This window comes from Pinus tabuliformis, chromosome 3_2, assembly GCF_031772625.1.
Source record: "Pinus tabuliformis cultivar Carrire ecotype Pingquan chromosome 3_2, CPIR1, whole genome shotgun sequence".
Classification (NCBI taxonomy): Eukaryota; Viridiplantae; Streptophyta; class Pinopsida; order Pinales; family Pinaceae; genus Pinus; species Pinus tabuliformis.
In genome coordinates this window covers 444,255,362-444,276,238 of record NC_142302.1, presented here as the reverse complement: position 1 = coordinate 444,276,238, position 20,877 = coordinate 444,255,362, and positions in this window count along the sequence as shown.

The following is a 20,877-nucleotide window of genomic DNA, read 5'->3' as shown; positions in this document are numbered from 1 at the left end:
ATGGAGATTGTGGCCCCTTGAAATTTTTGTGATAACAAACTCAGAGAAGGTCTCTAATATTTCAATTACAGCAGACCTGTAGGACCTCAATCTCTTGTCATTGGTGACAAAATTTCCTTTTACTTGTTGAATTACTAGGTCAGAGTCCCCCATGATGGAGAGCCTGGGTGCTTGTAATGATTTTGCTATCTTGAGGCCTAGTAACAGAGCTTCATATTCTGCCATGTTGTTAGTGCATCTAAAATTCAATCTGTAAGCCCTGCCTTCTGCATAGCCTTTCTCTTTGTTATGTATCCATACTCCAGCTCCTGCCCCTAACTTGTTAACTGAGCCATCAAATTCTAGGGCCCACAGGATGTCTTGCTGAACAGGAGATTTAAAATTCTGTTCATGGGATGGCAATGTGAGCATGAGTTGAGGTTTCTTTTCCCATTTATTTTCTAGGACAGTTTCATCACCTTTTTGACAATCTTTGACAACTAGAGGAGGGATACTGTGTATTGTTGGGCTGATCAATGTTTGGCAGGTGCTACTTGTCTGATCAATGTTTTGTTCTTGTATGAGTGCTTCGGTCCTAATGTCATTGTTTGAGAGGCTTATGCTGTCATTGAAGAGGATGAAGGAGTCTATGTCCGAATGGACAGCATATATTGGAAAATTTTGAGGCTTTTCTTCACTGCTGACCATATACTTCATGAGTGTTTCCCTGTATAGTCTTTTTGGTTGCCCAAAGACAGAGATAGTTGCATATGACATGTCTAATTGCAGGGATCCTTGGAGCTTGGCTCCCCATGATCTTGATAACAGCATCCCATATTTGGGTGGGATATCAGCGACTACAACATCCATTAGAATAGTTTTGTTGGGAATTGAACCAGGGACACACATAAATCTTTTATTAGGCCCAAACATTTGACTTGACTAGAATCAAAAGAAAACAGGTCTTTGTATGGTCTTGTTATATCCAAGTTTAATCTTTCCATGACTGCTTTTGGCATCAGGTTATGAGAGGCACCTGAGTCAAACATTGCATTGTGCAGTATTTTATCATGAACATGCAGGCTGACATAAAAAGGTAAAACCCCTGTGACTACTGTTTTTCCATCTACCTCTGGGCCAAACAGTAATTCTGGAGTGTCATCTAGCACATTTACATCATCTTTGCTGTTGGTGAGCTGAAGGGATTTTTTGATCTGTTGCTTATATATGTCATGCTTGGCTAGCTCTGAGAGGGGGATTGCTATCTTTAACTTGCCAATCTCTGTACCTAGGTCAAAAGGTTTGTCAACTTGGATTTTAGAGTCACGGATAGCAGTCTTTTCTTTGTTCACTAAATCTTCTTGTTGGATTTCATCTTGATTCCGAAACCTGCCCCTCATACTCATGTCTTGAGGGGTAATGTTCGGATTTGGGTGGGAGGATGAGGTTGCCATGGGCTGTTGTAGTGGGGACAGTAGTTCAGTAACCTCCTCAACCACTACTTCTTTTGTAGGCACGTTTGTGTTGTCATTAGGTTCAGTGACCATGGTTTCTTTGGGCTGTTGTTTCTCCTTTGCCTTTTCAGGCTGATTTACATTTACAGTCCTACTCCTTAGTTTGTATTGTTTGTGGACTTCATAGACAGCAGTATCATATCCTTGTTTAAAGTCAAAGGATTCTCCTGATTTAGTTTGGAATGTTTTGCTTTCATCCTCCTCATGGTCTTCTTGTGTTAAGAATACATGGCTTTTACCATCCAGACCCATTAAGTTAATTTCGGGATCTTCATTGAGCTGATTGGCTGTGGAGGTTTCTGCATAGTTTTCTTGAAAAGGGGGTCTGATATCTTGGTCAGCACTTGTTTTTCCTATGTTTGGGTTCTGAGTTCTCCTAAAATTTGGGTTTCTAGGAGGGTTGCTTTGTGATGCCTCCCATGATGATTTTCTTTCAACTGATTCCACTCTTTCACCCAGTCTCTTCATGCTGTTTAGTATTGCATCCAACTTTTGATCAAAGCCTGAGGGCTCTTCTCTGAAGCCAGCCTTCTTTTCCAGCTTTGCCCTGTTTCTCTTGGCAATTAGGTTTGCCTCTACAGTGACTGCAACTCTTTGGGCTTCTGCAAGGGTTGGAGGATCTCTTTCTTTCAACTGATAGGCCATATCAGAATCAAAACCATCAGGGAAGTTATACAGGGCCAAATCAGGAGGGGGTCTTAAGTTCTGGGGGATAGCATTATATACATTGTTAAACCTAGCACAATATTCCAAAACTGTTTCTTGGGGACCTCTTTTAATAGTGTTATATTCACCGAGTATGTGGAGTGGATCTTTCTTTTTCTCCCATCTGTTGGTAAACTCTTGGTACAGGACCTCAGGGGTTGCAATGGAATTTGCATTCAGGGATCTAAACCAAGTTCTGACATCCCCGGTTAAGCTTTGAACAAAAATTCTCATCCTAACACTGTCATCATCTATTTCATAGGTCTCAAAGTGGTCTTGCATCTTCTTAGCATGCTGGACAGCTGTTAAAGGGCCATGAGAGTCAAAAAATGAGATTTTGGTTTGGTAGTCTTGGGGTAGAGCTGGAGCATTGGCTGGTATCTGCAGAGGTGCATATCTGTTAGCCATGTTTATGGGGTTTATGGGGTTAATAGGAACAAATGGGACAGCTGGGATTACAGGTGTAACAGGGTTAATAGGATGGGTAATAAGCGGGAAACTGGTTGAAAGAGTATGTGCAGATGGTGAAAATGGGGAGGAGGACTTTGAGGGTTGATGATGAACTAGGGGAATTAGGTGTGGAACGGAAAAGGACTTTGCAAGGAGTTGGAATGAGGATAGGCTGGTTTGAACTTATATCTGAATCAGCAGGCTTCTCCTGCTTTTGTTGTCTCCTTATTTTCTTTGGAATGATAATTGGGTTATCAACAATGACGGGTTGATCAGGGTCAGGGTTTGCCCTAGTGTGCCTTGGGTTTCTTTTGGGAGCCAGCTTCTAAGTATTCTTTTAGAACTTTATACAGGAGGCTTTATATGTACAAGGACTAGGTAGGAATTCTGGAATGACTATATATGTTTCAAAGCTAGAATGAAGATTCCCTAGTTAGCTCTTCCCTAAAGCTGTTCCTGTGGCACAGAAACAGTCCTAAGGCCTCTTGGCTAGTTTCAGGCTTGATGGTAGCTTTGGAAGATAGATAGTAACTGAAAAATCTTAATAATCCCCAGTGGAGTCGCCAATTATGTTAACACCCAGGTTGTTCCCTATGACTCCCAAGGGAATACGGCCGGGGTAACCACTAACCAATCTTTGATCACTGTTTCTAGCCAAACTGTGATCAGAGAGGGCTCTCTCTTATATGATTTGTATCTGTAATGATACTGTTTAGGCTAGGTATTAAGCACAGGTTTTGTTTATATTTTGGTTGAAGAATTTCTTTCAGATCTTTGTGATGTATTATTCAGAGAGTCAAGTATCATTGGGCAATGGAGTCTATGGCTGTAGGTGTCTAGAAACTTTGAGATGAACTGGTGAAACTTACAGGGCCATTTGGGTGCTTTATAGAACAAACTTTTGATTAATAACATGAACAGGCTAAACAAGCAGTGAAAGCATTTAAGAATTTTCACTCAGCGCTTAAGTATTCTCACCCTACTGGTTACGAGAAATGGATAGATGTCTCAGGGGCAAACTCGAAACCCTGGAAATGTCTATCACTGTGAAAGATATAGTTCTAAAGTGCAGCAATTAAGAATTACACTTCTGTTACTGTATCTGAAGAAAACATGGATAATAGCTCAGTTTGAGTTCAGGGTAATCGTAGATTAAATCCTGGAACCATTCTTCTACTTTGCTATTAAGTGTAAAACATTTAGACAACAAAAGAGAACAAAAGACTCGAAAACATGAAATACAGAGATTTAAGAAAACTTATTGTTTTATGAAACACTCTGGAATCCTGCAACATTCACCATTCATCACAACGCATCAAAGTACACCAAGCTTTGGAAATTCCCTTCTCCCTTTGTATTATTTCTCTGAGAATCTTACAGCAAGCGAGAGCTCTGAAAGGAAAATAACAACAACCCCCTGAGCTTCTGCCAGGGGTCAATATATACTTGCGATTTTTACAAAAATATCTGAGTCCTGAGTTATCTCAGACTTAATATTCTCACCAACTTTGAGATATTATTATCAGAAATTTATTACAGCATTGAATACAAAATAAAGGCGTTTTAATGCTCTGTCAGAAGATATTTTGGCCTTTGGGATCTGCTGAGTCGGTTGAGATACTTTGATTAAATGCTGGAGAGCCCGACTTTATGGCTTGTGCGCTGTATGCTGTGTTTGTCACCTGTGATTGTGACTGCTGCAGTAGTGAGTAAATGGCTTTGCTGAGTTGGCTCAGCCTCTGTCTCTTCCTTGTAGATCTTATCTATCAAAATTCTGCCCGTGCATGACTGCTCATAGACTGGAGAAAAACTAGCGCTACAGGTTCTGGCCTGATAAAATTATCTGTGTCAAATTCCTCCATACTTCCTGTGTGGGCAATTGATGATTTATGATTGCCCCCATAGTCTCATCTGCCTCAGTATACTTAAAGAAATTTGGTGGTGTGTCAAACAGATGATCAATTTCATTCATAATAAAAAACAGATTATCCACCCTATCATACAGATTCTGCCCTGATGCTGGCCCTGTGTCTGTTGAGGTACTGGGCTGTTTTGCAATCTGTGCTACTGCATGGGCATCAATCCTTTTGTTGTAATTTTCTAGGGTGAGCAGTCTTCCTACACTGCTTAAAATGCTGGGGAGGCCTCTGTTCTGTAATGCTACAAATCTGTCCAGGAACTTGTTGATCTCGGTCTGCATATCCTGTGTTCTCCTCTCCAGTGTTCCAACTAGGCTTCTTAGTGTCAGGACTCTTTTGACTACTGATATTGTTTCAGTCCTGTTAGTAATTCCCATGGCAGCTAGTTGAGAGCTAGTTTTGTTATTTAAAACATTGACCATTCTGCTGGCAGCATCTGGCATGTGGCCAAGGCTTGCTCTTGCTCTGTGTATTTCCTTGTTTGCCTTGGTGATGAGTACTATTTGCTCATCCATAGTCTCAATGTACTGCCACTGATTGGTGATGGATCGACCAATGTTGCCCCAGAGGACTGCTTTTAGTTCTGCTGTTACCTTTTCCAGTGCAAGCTCTTTTTCCAGTTCAGCTATTCTCTTTTTTAGAGCTTTTATCTCTCGCTCCTTTGTTGCTTCATTCTGCTTGCTTTTGTCGAATTTTTCATTCACCTTGGCCAAAGTCTTCTTGACTTCATCAAGCTCTTTCATTTGGGATTCAAGAACTTGGATTTCAGCCTGCAGCTTCTGCATATCCAGACTAGGAGTTTGCTCTGTTGCTGGTGTAGTTGTTGCTGTAGATGGTGCTGTAGTTCCAGTCTGCTGAGGAGGAATAGTAGTTATTGGAGTAGCTTCTTCAAGGTTGATTACTTCCGGAGGGGCTGGGAGGTTTGGCCCTCTTCTCTTTGCTTCAGTGCTGTTTGTAGTGCTGCCTTTGCAGCTTCAGATTGTCCTAGCTGGTCTTGAGTCCTAACCAGTTCCTTGTACAGGGATACCAGCAGATCTGTAGTATCCTTTTCCTGCCTTTGCTGGGCGACCTCATCTGTTTGTGGATGGATGGTAGCTGGAAGCTTGATTTTCTTTCTTAAGGCCGCCATGTCTGCATCCCTTATCTTCAGGAGTTCTTGGATACCTTTGACATCTTTAGGATCATGTCCTATTTCTATAATTACCTCTTCCAAGGCCTTGATCCTGTTGTCCTTGGCTTGTGATGATGCTCTCTCCAATTCCAGCTGAGAGGCTGTATTATCAAGGCTGCTCTTCAATTTGTAGTTCTCCAATGTCTCACCTGCCAAGGAGGCATACACCATTTCACCAGTTTGTTTATGTAATTCAATCTTATCCATAGGGTGTATGTCTTTGGCCAGAACCTCCATGTTGGTTCTTAGGTAATCCAAGGTAGATTGAGGATGCAGTGTTGTGGGCATGAAGTGACTCATGATCATCTTGCCTTCACTTACATCAAAGGCAGACATGAGTCTTTGCTGATTGGTAGGAGCCAGGTTCAGCAAATGATCGTACAGCCGTATTTTAATAGGATCACTCCTCCTCTTAATGTCAATAAATTGCTGTTTGATGCTTGACTGTCCTTCTCTGTGCTGGCTGGAGGAGCTGACCTCTCCTCCTATAGCTCTATCATGTTCATGCTGAAATGAACTGGCTGAAACTTCTCCACTGGGTGGGCCCATGCCCATTGCTTGCCTCACTGCTATGTCATCCTCTTGGGAGTCATTTAGTCTTTGTCTTTTCTCTCCCCGATTAATGGATGAAGTCAGGGGAGTCTCTCTATCCCTTTTCCTGGTTAAGTCCTCCTTTTGTGGGGTTTGGAGGACCGAGGTATCAACAGTAGTTTCTGCCCTAGGAGGCACTACTGTCTGAGCCTGTTGCTCAGTGGAGCTTGGAGGATCAGTCACTTTTTCTTGCTGCAAGGGCTGCTGTTCACTAAATTGTTCCTCTTCTTGTTGCTGCCCGAGTTCCTGCTGCTCCATCTCTTCTTGCTGCTGTAGCAATGTGTCCACTTGTTCTTCTGTTAATGGAGGTGGCTGTTCCACCTGCTTCCCTTTATCCTTGCTTGCTGTTTGTGGTGCTTTTTCGGCAGTTTGCTGCTGCGCTGTTGATGATGTATCAGCTGCTCCAAGTTGCTTTTTGTAGGAGAGGGGCACCTGTCCACAAGTTTCCAAGTCAGCTTCCTTTTGCATATTTCTAGCCTGTCTCTCTAGAAGCTCTTCAGCAGTTATTTCTTCTTCTAAGGTACCCTCTTCCCAGCTTAAGGCATTGGCATACTGTTCAATCTCAGGTTGTCTTTTGTGTGCATAACCACCCAATTTGTATTTTATCCTCCTGAGGGAAACAGAATGATTGGGGTCATAGGGTATCCATTCAAAACTAGTTTGCAGTCTGAGGCCTTCCAGGATAGTGTCTGCCTCCTTCCATCCTTCCTCTTTCTTGTTATATAGGAAAGGACCCAGCTGGTTCCTTACCCTCAACTGTGACTTCTTGTTCTTGCTCTGAAAATGAAGGTAGTCTAAGTTCCCAAACTGTCTGAAATATTCCAAGGCAAAAAGCCTCATGGGGACATACCTTGGCAACCTAAAAGGTGTCAACTCACAGCCATATATTCTGATGACTGTGTGGTTTTGGTAGAAGTACCAATTACCAATGCTGTAAGACTTATTCAAATGGAGAATTCTCCTCATATCATCGGTCAGTCTAGGAGGAGGAGTACCTTGCAGTACTGTCATGGCTGGATAAATGAATAAGTCGATGAACTCATTGTATGTGTAAGGAGACACAGATATATAGTGAAAGACAGAGGTCCAGAATACCACTGATCTTGGATTTCCTTGGGCATTGAGTTGCTTCAATGGAAAAGAGAAGGTAGCTGGTTGATAAAACAAGAAGAGGTGGTAGATATATGAAGTATACCTGAATAGTCTTTCTCTCTTTAAATTCATAAACTGATCATGGATTTTCTCTGCAATGTAGGTTGCATAGTCATAATGCATAGCTGGGGGTTTACCAGGAGAGAATATAGATAGCATTGCCATTAGGCTATCATCCACATCTTCTATCCCCCTGAATCCTAGGACATAACTGATTAAATCCACTAACATCCTGCCCAATTCATTCAAATAGTGATACCCAATGGGACGGGTTCTGACTGATTCAGAGCCTGGTTTTACAAACAACTGATTGATTTTAATGATTTGGTCATTTGACAGCTTGGTCCCTTTGTTTATCAAATTCTGCATAAAGAGGGAGTCAATTGCTTGGCAGTTTGGAAGTGCAGCATTCCATTTATACTCTCTGGGGTAATCTGGAACAGGATTGAGCCTGTGGGGCTGATGACAGCTCTTTGGTTTGGGTCATAACATTCCTGGCAGCTGTAGATCAGTTCTGGCATAGGATTTACTTGGGGAAGGTTGTAGATGGGCAAATTTGAGTCCCAAATTCCCAAGATGTCTGCCCCACTCAGGTGCTGGGCTTTTAACTCATTCATCATCTGGATATTGTATTTGGTTCCCATAGGGAACCAGTCCATCATTTGGTAATCCATGTCTCCCAGGGCTTTCCATGCTAATTCCCGGTGAGGAGCATTGAGGGGCTTGATATTTAGAGCAGTAGGAGTCTCCATAGTTCTTCAAAGTGCAAGAATTGTGGGTGGATAGCTAAAAATGGCAGCAACACAGAATGGAGGTGATTCTCTGTGAAAACAGTTTGTATTTTGGATACCAGAGGGGAATTTACTCAACAGCAATTGAAATACTGTTTGTTTTTAGGAGCAGAGCTTCTCTAAGGTCTAACTGTCCCCTTCCAGCGGGTGAATTGAGACCAACAAGGAATTTTCCGAGAATACGCAGTGAGTGTTGCTTTCTGGGCGAAATTACAGGTATTATGGCTCGGCTGGTGTTTTTCGACTTCACAGTGGCAAATGTGGACTTGCAAAGGGAAATGGGTGGTGTAAATATAGTTTTTGAGGTGCCTTTATCCTTCTGAGCAAATTAAAGTTCAATAACAGTCGTATGGAGGGCAGGACAACTGTAAATACCTGTAAATTGGCGAACAGAGGTTGCGCAGGTGTGCACGGTTGCTGCTGAGGAGGTCGCCCGAGTTAAATCAACAGGTTGGCGGAAATTCGAACGTAAACGGTCATGCAGGGAGAACAATAGCGACAAGAGTGAAAGTGGGAAAAACACGGCTTTTTTGGGTAAATATGGGTTTTTTACCATTTTGGCGCTTTTTCGTGATGACGTCAGCATGACGTCATTGGTGGGTCACGGTGAGGTGACGTCAGCTGACGTCGTCGGGTGACGTGGCAGTAGATTATTGGTCCAAGGGGCGATGAGGTGGCAACCACGTCAGCGGACAGGTGGACGAATAGCAGAGGTGAGTACGAGCGGACGCAACGTGGCGATGAGTTAGCGGAAAATAGGTGGCAGTTAGGACCGTAGCGGTTACGGTTAAAGCTAACCGCTACGGTTTCTCGGGGCGGTTTGGGTACGGCGCCGAAGTTGTCAGGCCCGGCTCCGAGATATCTTAGCGCTTGACGCGTGGAGAGGCCCTGACGTGACGCAACGTCAGCATCTCGGGCGGTAAAGGACGGCAGTGGGGGCCGCTCCGATATGAACATGGCTCGTCGGATCTTCAGGCCTTGATCCGACGGTGGGCGGAGTATGGAGGTGCTCGGGTTATATGCGGGCGGAAAACTTTAGTTTTGTGGGTTTTTTGTTGGTTTTTCGAATGTTTTTTTCATTTAACCAATAATGCGCTAACCTTTGGAAATGCGCCAGAGGCGGGTTTCGACTTTGATAATTTTTTGCAAAGGATTTTTTAAAGGCAAAAGAGGTTTTATAAGGGTTTTCCAATGCAAATGGTGGTTTGAGGAGCAGTTTAACTTGCAGCAAGGGGGAATGGGATGGGACAGGTTCACCAAAGTGACCAGATGTCATTTTGGTCCCTTTTGAAGAACATATGGCTATAATGCCAGGGGGAAAGAGTATTTATAAGATTTGGGGCTTTATACACCATAGTGTTAGTATTATTAGGGGAAAGGGTAAAATAGGGGAGCTATATAGTAAGATTAGAGGTTAATATGAATGAAGGGAGCAAATGAAGGGGATTTTACTGAGTTTATCTGAAATTGACTTGGTTTTGAGAGTAGATCAAAATGAAAAGACCTTAGACAAGAAATGTGGATTCTGAATGAACTAGAACCACCATAAAACCATGATCTCTCTTCATAAATCTCAGCTAAAGAAAGGGAGTGTTAGTGATGGAATAGAGGGGAAAAGGGAGGTTAGTTATGCTCCTTGCTGTAATATGATGGGATTAACCACTTTGTTCATTGATAGATTTTGCTTTGGCAAAACACCTCTTGACATATGTGTAATGGCGAAAATACCCTTTCTGCAACCACAACTGCCTACCCAGCTATTTTCCTAGCATTTTTTGTTTCTCCATAGAGGGTGCATTTGGACTTGCAAACCCTTACTTGCCTTTTCTTTTCTTTGGCTTTTTCTTTATTCTTTACTATCTACTTCTACCCTTATTTCTTCCAAGGTCCCAGATTAAGCTGTTGGGAACCTTTACTCCTCTACCTAAACTACTTGTCTGCCAAGATTAAGCAGTTTGGACAGACTTCTTTCTCTATCCTATAACTCAAAATTGAAAGATGGCATGATCCAGATTAGACTGTTGAATCATCCACAAAATTGAAATAAGGTCCTCAACATTGAGACACTTACCCACCTCTTGCTTTCTAGGAAATATGGGATCTTTGTGAACTCAAAGCAGAGCATATTTGGCCTTTCTCTTGCCAATCATGAAATATGAAACCTATTGGTATAGGTATCCAACACTTTCATTGTGGAGCCTTCCTTTTTGTTGACATGAACCTACCTTTGACTGTCATCAAGTATGCATGTTTTGATTGAGACTTGTACCTTTCATCTGTGCTTGTTTTTGCTTGTTTATACACTTAGCTAATCTTTCTAAGTCACAAGCTAACCTCCTGACTTGGCCTTACAACGGTTCTGGGCTTGACTCCAGAAACTGTGCAATCCATGAGGGTAAACCAATCTTGATGAGTGGAATTGCACAATCTAGACTCAATGTTCTACCTTGAGTCTAGAAATTGCGTAGTCATGGAAGGAAGCCCAACATTGAGCCCATAAATTGCACAATTCATCATAGAGCTCAAAAACTGCACAGTGCATTGAGCTGGAAAATTACCCAGTCCCCCAGAATTGTGCAATCTTTCCCGGTAGTGTGTATGGCGAGGTTCCCGAAAAAGAAAAAGAAAAAGAAAAAAAAAGCAAAAAAGCAAAAAAGAAATACCTAGAAAGTAGGGATTCATCATTAGTTTCTTGAAGGTGGCACAAACCCTATTTTTAGAAATTTTCGCTAAGTGTCGATTTTTCCTTAATTTTAGGCATGAACGTCATAAACCCTAATCCGCCCAAATATATTTAATAGACGCCTCTAGATATCATTTGTACATTCAATTTTAGAGCTCTAGAATTCTCGAGGAGATCAAGGAACCTTTGGTGGAGTTTTCATTGATTTTCCGGGTGAATTTTTATTTTGTCATCTTTTGCTGTTTTTTCTATCTCTTTTTGTCATTTCACTTCGATGAGTGTTTTTTTGCTTGTTTTTCTTCATAATTGCTAGTGTTTTAACTTGTATTAGCTTGTAGAAGTGTTGTTTCGATTTGTCATTTTCCTTTCATAAGTGTTGCATTAATTTTCTTGTTTTTGCACATTGGCGATCATCGTTTCAACGACTCTCCTCACACATTTGTTTTCCCTTCCATTTGTTAAGTTTTTGCACTTGATTCACATTGATTCACCTATACTTAGGTTGATCTACACTCAAACTCACATCATCACTTAGATCTTCTTGTTTCCCACACTCCCACCGAGAAGATCCACATTTTCCCTGGGTTGGTCTTCACATTGCCTAGTTGAGCATTGCGCAATTCAGAAGCTCAAGCTGAGGCTTCGCCTTTGAGAATGTGCAGTGCATAGTACAGGCTAACCCAATTGTTCATTCCGCAGTTCCTGGGCTCAGTCTTTCCCTTGGCCACTGAGACTGTGCAATGATTAGTCTCTCCCAGTCACTGCCTAGGCTGGACTGCACATTGTGTAGTCTCAAGCCTCAGGATCCACCTTGGTTGTCGGGACTACACAATTCATAGTTCCCACTACCAGTCTCCCTCAGTTGCCTAGGAAAATTACGCAATTTTTCTCACTAGTGCACTAGTTTTATGCATGATCTTGTGTTCAAAATAGATTTGCAAAAGGCTAATGTTTGCTTTCCATGAGTGTCTTTTCTATCCCACATGTACCATAGTTGTTGAGCACTTCTCTCCAGCAGTCACTATTACCATGGCACCCAAGAGAACTTCTTCAAAAGATACCATTGAAAGCAGTACCGGGGAAGCAGTTGAGCAAACACCAGTAAACTTGCCAGTATACTTAGACACTCAACTGTATGTAGAAAAGGACTCAAATCTTACATGGCAGAAAGTTAATGAAGCTTTTTCAGCAAAGGACTTTGCAACAGATCTAGAGGACTAGTAGGTATACATTAATGTCTAGATATCAGGGCTACACAGGTTTGCATGTAGATATCTAGCCTTCCCATGTGCAGATGTCATCAACTGGATTGTCTCACATATTGATGTGAAGACCATGAATTTAAGAAGTGTTAATGGAAGAAGGCTTGCTACTTTTCTGGAAGTAGATTATCAACGTATGTACCATTTTCCTGAGCCAGAAACACACATGGATTCACTCTTGTATGCCACCAACAACTATGTGGTTAGGAGGGATATTGTTAAGAGGTAGGTGAAGGATCCATAAAAGTTTCGACAAACACCCACCAACACATATAAGACAAGGTCTCTTAGGAGGGCCTATCAACTGCTGATCATCTTAGCTTGTAGAATCCACGGTCAGCAGAGCACAAAGACCTTTCTAGAGGGGAGGGGAATTCTTCTGAACCAGGTTGTGAACAATGGGAAGTCGCTCAATTGGTCAGATTTTCTAGCTCAACATTTAAGGATCCATGTAAGTAATGCTCTGAATCCTCCCAAGCGTGAGAAAATGAGATTCTATATGCCTGCATATTTACTGGATGTAATCTATGCACATAACGCATTCCCTGGTATGAACTAGGCTTGGTTACCTCGAGAACTTTCCATGGACATCCACTGCAAGCTGCTCTCATATTGAAACCATTGAGGAGTTATGGAGATGCTAGTTGAACACTTCCTCATTCCACTATACAAGATTATCTTTGAGGAAGAACCACCTTGCATGTCGCCTAGGGCAATGGAGGAAATATCAGAGATTGCAAATGTAACAGTCCTGGTGAAAATTCCATGTAATAAAAGAAAATAAAGGAAAAATAATAACCACGGATGATGGGGCACTTATTCCAAGCTAAATGCTGGGCAGAATCCTAGTGACGGGGATCACTTGTGATTGTTTATGGCTAAGGAAATTGGAAAATGCAATTGCTAAGGCTTTGGAAAGGCAAAATGGCATTTTTGGCACAATTATTTATGAAAATAATGGAAATTAGGATAAAAGGGAGGTGAAAGGTCACAGGTTGCATGTGAGGAGGAAAATTAAGGAAAATAATGGAAAATGAAGAAAATAGAGGCCTAATTCATAAAAAGGCTTTTGAGGGTCAGTTAGTAACCTTTTGTCAATTCAGTGTTCGAGCTCTCTTCTATTCTCTCTCTCTCACATACTCTTGGAGACTTCGAGTTTTCTTGGAGCACTCTTGGTGGGTGTGGCATACTTGGATTCTTGGAGCAAGAACGCAAAGGAAGAGCAGGAAAGTGTAAGATGGCATTGGGATCAACAACTACATCAATTTTGCTTGGCGGTACCGAGTTGCATGTATGTTTCCTTCACTAGTTTTTCCATGCATGGCACATGCATGTGGTTTCTTGGTTGTGATATGTCATTGGCATGGAGGATTGCCTGGATTGGCAGTGGATTTTCTAGCCTTGCCATTTCTTGGATAACCATGGTGATTGTGGGTTTAATATCGTTGTTTGTTTTTGGTTGCTTCTCGTGTTTCCTTAGCTTGGGTTGAGTTATTAGTTCCTGGAAGCCTTGGTTGGACAAATGTTTTGGAGGCCCTGTAACAGATTGGGTTGAGCTACTAGTCCTGGAAGCATGGTTGGACAAATGATCTGGAAGCCCTTAGTGGGTTGAGTTACTAGTCCTAGAAGCCTTGGTTGGAAAAATGCTTTGGAAGCCCGACGACAGTTGTGGGTTGAGTTACTAATCCTAGAAGCCTTGGTTGGAGCAAACACTCTGGAAGCCCTAGAAGGCTTGGATGGAGACCAATTTGATGATGGTTTTGTGATGTCCAATCGTGAGGTGGAATCACTGCTTGAGGGGTTGAGGTGAATGGCCTCTGGAAGCCCTAGATGAGTTTTGATTGATTTTTTCTATGAGATCCCACATTCATGCTTGGAATATTGGCATAGGGGTGAATATTTGTAGAGAGATTTGGCTCAACCATTCTACGGTTGGGTAGAACGTGGAAGTCCCATCTCGAGTTTGGATTTTGCATCATTAATGAAAGGGTATTTATCCTTGTATTTCTATGAGCATTTTGATGGATTATATGTGGTATATATGACTGTACTTTCATGAGTATTTCTATTGCTATTATGTTGGTTATGTATGTGTTTTATGATAGCAGCCATGTGTGGCTCTCATCATGTTTTTACTTGTAAATTAATGATCAATGTATATATGACCTAATGGATGGAATGACAGTTGATGTGTTGAGGCATCAATAGTTCTCAACAATTCTCAGCTAAGTATGAGACCCCTATGCTCAGAACTGTTAATTACACCTATAGATTACACATTTGCAATATGTTTGACGAAATGCCTGTCATGGCTAGTAGGGGTCCAATCAAGGTCTTGAACAAGTATTTTCTTTAGTACTGTCATTTCCATGTTATTTTACTAATTTGAAGAGATGGTTCAATTCTGGGTAGTGACCTAGGCTCTGGGCCTGAAAAAGTGGCTCAAATCCTAGAGTCGCTGGCATAACACTGACAGTTTTGGTCTCTGGTTGCTGGCAGGCAAACCTATGAGAGTGACTTTGGGTTTCTGGTTGCCCTCATGCCTATAGAATGGGAGCGAATAAGGCTTAATTTGTCCAAAAGATTAGTGGGACCCCAAGGCAAGTTTTCTAAAGTATTGGATTGGTTCCTGAGGGTCATGTAGCTAATAATTAATGTTTTTATGGTGTGTTTCCGTCGGTTCCACTTCCTTAACGTGACTTAGGAGGTAAAATCATATCATAGTGGCCTCTCATCACATGTTTACCCTCGCTGGTCGGTTGCTTGGGTAGATGTGGGAGGAGGCTGTTACAGAGTGGTATCAAAGCATGGTTCACCCCTCGCACTGGATGGGCTATGTGTTGGTCATGCATGCATGTCAATTGCATGTGTGTCTCTCACACTTGCATTCCATGTGCTTGTTGCATTTGCACGTTGTTGTTCATGGTTGTAGTGATGTCATAAGGTGAAACTTGATGTTTTATTGAGGAATGCATCGTCGTGAGTGTATGACTGGTTACATGTTGATTTATGTCGCTTACATGTATTGTTGTAGTATGCTTGGTTACATTCTTGTGTGCTTGTTTGCATGTACCATTCTCGTAGGTTTGATTTCACGTATCATTCATTCACGCTTAATCATACATGTTTATGCATATGTGTGGATGGTTATGCATTGCTTATGCATGTTCATGGTTGCATGTGGTCAAGTGTATAGTGACGTAATGATGGTGGTTTTCATGCATGAGGTCGTGGTGTGTGTTGTTATTGAGGTCATGCATTGATGATTGGACCATAGCTAGAATGATGGTTGCATGGTCATATGCTTATGTTTTATGCTTCTACATGCTGTCATGATTATGTTATACATGTATCCCACTGATTTGTTGATATTGCAGACAAGGTATCCTCCCCGAGCTATACTAAGGTACATTAGTTTATTGCGATTTGGTTTAGCTGACATGATACACCTTGCAGGAAGAAATATCAAATGACTAGCAAGATGGTTGACTATAAAGACACTTCCTATGAATTTGAAGAGAAGTGTGGTGTTGGGAACCTTTCCGATTCCGCAGTTACACTGAGAAGCTTAAAGGAAGAGATGAGGAGTTGTAAGGTAGATAATGACAGAATCATACAGGTACAGGAGAAACAAGCACAGGTAAATGCAGTAATACTTCAGAGTTTTTTAGATTTGCAATGACATGGACCACGTCGGATCAGCTATGAGAAGGAAGATAGAACTAATGAGTCATAGGGTAGTCGGTCACATGGTGGTCACAAGTCAGATAGAGATGACAAAATCAGAGATGGTAGATGGTTGGACACTCCGGATAAGAGAAGGGATAGACACATGTATGATTCTAGTTCTGATTTAGATAAGCACTATGATCGTCATCGGTATCATCCTTACATGAGAAGTGATAGGGGATACTTGTCGGATGAGTTCAATAAAGCAAAGCCACCAACATTTGATGGAGAGATGAAGAAACCACAGGATGCAGAGGCATGGTTGCTTGGCATGTGGAAATTCTTCAGGTTGCATAAATATTTAGAGAACATGAAAGCTAGAGTGGATACATTCAGTCTCAAAGGTAAAGCATACATCTGGTGGGAAGATGTGAGGAATGCCAGATGCATTCATGAGGAAGGTTTTACTTGGAGTGAGTTTGAGCAACTATTCAAGAAGAAGTACTTGTTAGAGAGATACTTTGATGACAGGGAAAAATAATTTTATGAGATAAAGATGGGATCTATGACAGATGATGAGTACACTAGCAGGTTCTTGGAATTACTGAGGTATGTGCCTTATCTCACAGAGGAAAAGGCCAAGATTCAGAGGTTCATTAGTGGGTTACTGGTTGCATTTAAAGATAGAATTGATTTCAATGAGCCTAGATCATTGGAGGAGGCCATTCGAAAGCTAAGGCATTACTATGAACAATTGAAGCGCAAAACTGAGACTAAGCTAGACTTGAGAGGTAATGTAAAGAACAAAGGAAAATGTGACAGAAAGAGAGAAAGGCCTCAAGATACAGGTAACAAGGAGAATGTCGTATGGCCTAAGAAGTTCAATGCATCAGATAGAGGACATGGATTCTGATTAGGGGAACAAAACAAGGAGACAAGCTGGAAGCCTATAGAGTGTTGGCTTTGTGGCAAGGATCATTATAGGAGAGATTGCCCACAGAATCAAGGTGGTAGAATTGAGATATACAGTGCACAAGAGGCATAGCCTGTTGGGGATGTTGGTCAGAGCATTCCACATATCTATGCAACATTGGATAACAAACAAGCAAAACACCAAACATCTATCATTGAGATGGATGGTAAGTTTTGTGATCAAATTATTTCTATTTTGATTGACCCTGGATCTAATTATAGCTATGATAGTCTTGAATTGGTGGAAAATTTTGGTTTGAGTAAGGAATTGCATGCAGAGTCTTGGTTAATAAAGTTGGTTACAGGTATAAAGAAACGAGTTCATCATTGGGTAAGAGCTTGTGCATTTGATTTGAATGGTATGCCTACTGCAACACATTTGAATGTATTATTGTTAGGTTCATACAATATGTTGTTGGGCATGGACTGGTTGTATCTTCATAGAACCAAGGTAGATTATTATGATAAAGCTAGTGAGTGTGTTGGTGACAATGGAGAACCGAGATCCTTATAGGGTAAGAAGAAGCTACATCAGTTAGGATGGTGACAAATATGCAAACAAAGCGTAGTCACCGAAAAGGGCGTAAGTTATTTGCAGTGTACATTTCTAGTGATAAGTGTAAGGAAGTTGAGGATATAGTTGTGTTGAGAAGGTACCCAGTTTTACAGAAGTTCAAGGGTGTATTTCCTAAGGACATTACAGACTTGCCACCTTATAGCAAGGTAGACTTTTTTATTGAGTTAGTGTCAGGGGCAACTCCAACATCAAAAGCACCTTACAGGATGAGCACACTTGAGTTGGTTGAGTTAAAATTGCAACTGAAGGAAATGTTTGACAAGGGGTAAATTAGGTTGAATGTATCACCATGGGGCGCACCAGTATTGTTTATGAAGAAGAAAGATGGTACTCTCAGATTATGCATTGATTACATGCAGTTGAACAAAGTGACTATCAAGAACAGGTACCCTTTGCCGCGGATTGATTACTTATTCGATTAGCTGAAGGGAACAAAAATGTCCTCGAAGATCAAGTTGAGATTCGAATATCATCATGTACGCATCAAAGAGGAGGACATTTACAAGACTACGTTCAGGACCAAGTATAGGCATTATGAGTTTGTTGTTGATCCATTTGGCTTAACTAATGTTCCAACTACATTCACGTGCTTGATGAATGGTGTGTTGCGTCCATATTTGGATAAGTTTGTCATTGTGTTCATTGATGATATACTAGTATATTCTAAAAAGGAGGAAGAACATGTCGAGCATTTAACAGCAGCGTTGAGGTTGTTGAGAGAGCATTAGTTGTATGCTAAGCTCAACAAGTGTAATTTCTTTTAGACTAAGGTACATTACTTGGGGCATGTTGTCTCCAAGGAGGACATTGTAGTAGATCCAGAGAAGATAAGGGCCACCATGGAGTGGGTAGCTCCTAAGAATGTGGATGAGGTGAGATCATTTATGGGATTGGTAGGTTACTATAGGAGGTCCATCAAGAACTTCTCACGCATTGCATAGTCTATCACATCATTGCAAAGGAAAAGTAAGAAGTTTGAATGGACTGTGGAGTGTGAGGCTAGATTTGAGCAACTTAAGCAGTTATTGACACATGCACCAGTGCTACAGATTGTAGATTCGGACAAAGAGTTTGTGGTATGCACAGATGCTTGCAAGGGAGGACTTGGTGGATTCCTTATGCAGGATGGACATGTGATATGTTATGAGTCCCAGAAACTAAATGAGCACAAGTAGAACTACTCGACACATGATTCAGAGTTAGCAGTGATCATACATGCATTGAATATGTGGAGACATTATCTTCTTGGTAGAAGGTTTGTACTTATGAGTTATCACATTGGGTTGAGGTATTTGTTTGACCAACTGAATCTAAACACCATGCAGGCTAGATGATTGGCCACAATCAGTGAGTTTGATTACGAGATCAAGTACATCAAAGATCAAGAGAACAAGGTGGCAAATTATATTATCAGACAGGTGCAGGTAAGTTACTTGGCAGCTATGAGCTCTTATGGGACAGATTTATAGGATAGGATCTTGCAGGAAGGTCAACAAGATGTCAGATATATGGATATTGTGCATAGGTTGCAATAGAGAATAGGTACAGGTACAGGTACAGGTGATAGTACATGTATAGGTGATGGTACAGGTATAGGTACATGTGATGGTACAAGTACAGGTGCAGGTGCACAGGGTATGGATTATTGTCTTACAACAGATGGGTTGGTTAGGTTCCGAGACAGAATATATGTATCAAATAACAATGAGCTCAAGAATGTGATCTTGAGGGAGTTTCATGCGAAACCTTATTTAGGGCACCCATGTTATCAGAAGACATTAACTGCAGTGAATAGATTTTACTATTGGCCGAATTTGAAGAGAGATGTAACAGATTTCGTGGCTATATGTTTTGATTGTCAGTGAGTGAAAACAGAATGTAAGCATCCAGGTGGACTACTACAACCGATTGCGATTCCAGAGTGGAAATGGCAAGTTATTTCTATGGACTTCATCACAGGGTTTCCGAAGATAGTGAAACAACATGATTCCATCATTGTCATTATGAATAGGTTGAAAAAAGTTGCACATTTCATTCCAGTGAAGTCTACATTCTCAACTAGCGATGTGGCACAGGTATTCATCAGAGATGTAGTCAGATTGCATGGTGTTCCGAAGAAGATTATGTCAGACAGGGATGCAAAGTTCACTTCCAAGTTTTGGAAGGAGTTGTTTGCAGGTTTGTCATAGAGTTGGCCTTTAGTACGACTTATCATCCGTAGACAGATGGACAGACAAAGCGGGTCAACAGGTTATTAGAGGACATGTTGAGGATGTATGTGATGCATTAACATCGAAAGTGGGAAGAGTATCTTCAACTGGTGGAGTTCGCATACAACAACGGTTATCATGAATCATTGAGGATGAGTCCTTTTGAGGCATTGTATGGGCAGAGTTGCAACACTCCCATAAGTTGGAGTGATCCAGTTAACATGGTGTTGATTGGACCAAACATGTTGGTAGACATGGAACAAGAAATGTAGGTGATTAAGAAGAATCTAAAGGCATCATAAGATAGGCAGAAAAGCTATGCAGATCAGAACAGGTTGTTTAAGGAGTTCCAGGTTGGGGAACAGGTGTATTTGCACATAAAACCAAAGAAGAGCTCCTTGCAGATTGGATCATGTGCCAACATGGCACCACAATTTTATGGACCCTTAAGTATCGTTGAGAGGATTGGGCCAGTAGTCTATCGACTTGCACTACCTCCAACAGTGAAATTCCATGATTTTTTCCATGTATCTTTGCTTAAGAAGTATGTTAAGGATGTTGATCATGTGAATGACTGGTCTGTATTGCAGGTGGAACCCAATGGAGAATTCTAGCTAGAGCCTCAGTGTATATTGCATAAAAAGGTGTTCATGCTCTGGAACCGAGCAATCGAGCAATTTAAGGTGCAATGGAAGCACTTTGTCCTGATGAAGCTACATGGGAGATGGCGAATCAGATGCAGGCTATATATCCTTTCTTGTTTGCCGGTTGAGGCAAAATAGTTTTGGCTTGGTCTTTTGGTATATGCTTTGGTATATGTTTTGACAATATTGGTTTATGTACATATGTATATGGATGTAAATACCACCACGAGTTATGTTATAAAGCTCCAATATGTGGTATGTTGTTATGACGTCTTGTTCTTATGTTGGTTTTCTTTTCAACATGGTGATCATTGTAAATACTGCAGCGAATTAAGTTATAAAGCTCCATCAACAGTATATATTTTGCTTTTAGCAATTTTGTGGTTATAGGTGTTGTTGAACACCGACGATGGTGTTCCCCAAGGGGGAGGGTTCTATAACAGCCTTGGAGAAAATTCCATGTAATAAAAGTAAATAAAGGAAAAATAATAACCACGGATGATGGGACACTTATTCCAAGCTGAATGTTGGGTAGAATCCTAGTGACGGGGATCACTTGTGATTGTTTATGGCTAAGGAAATTGGCAA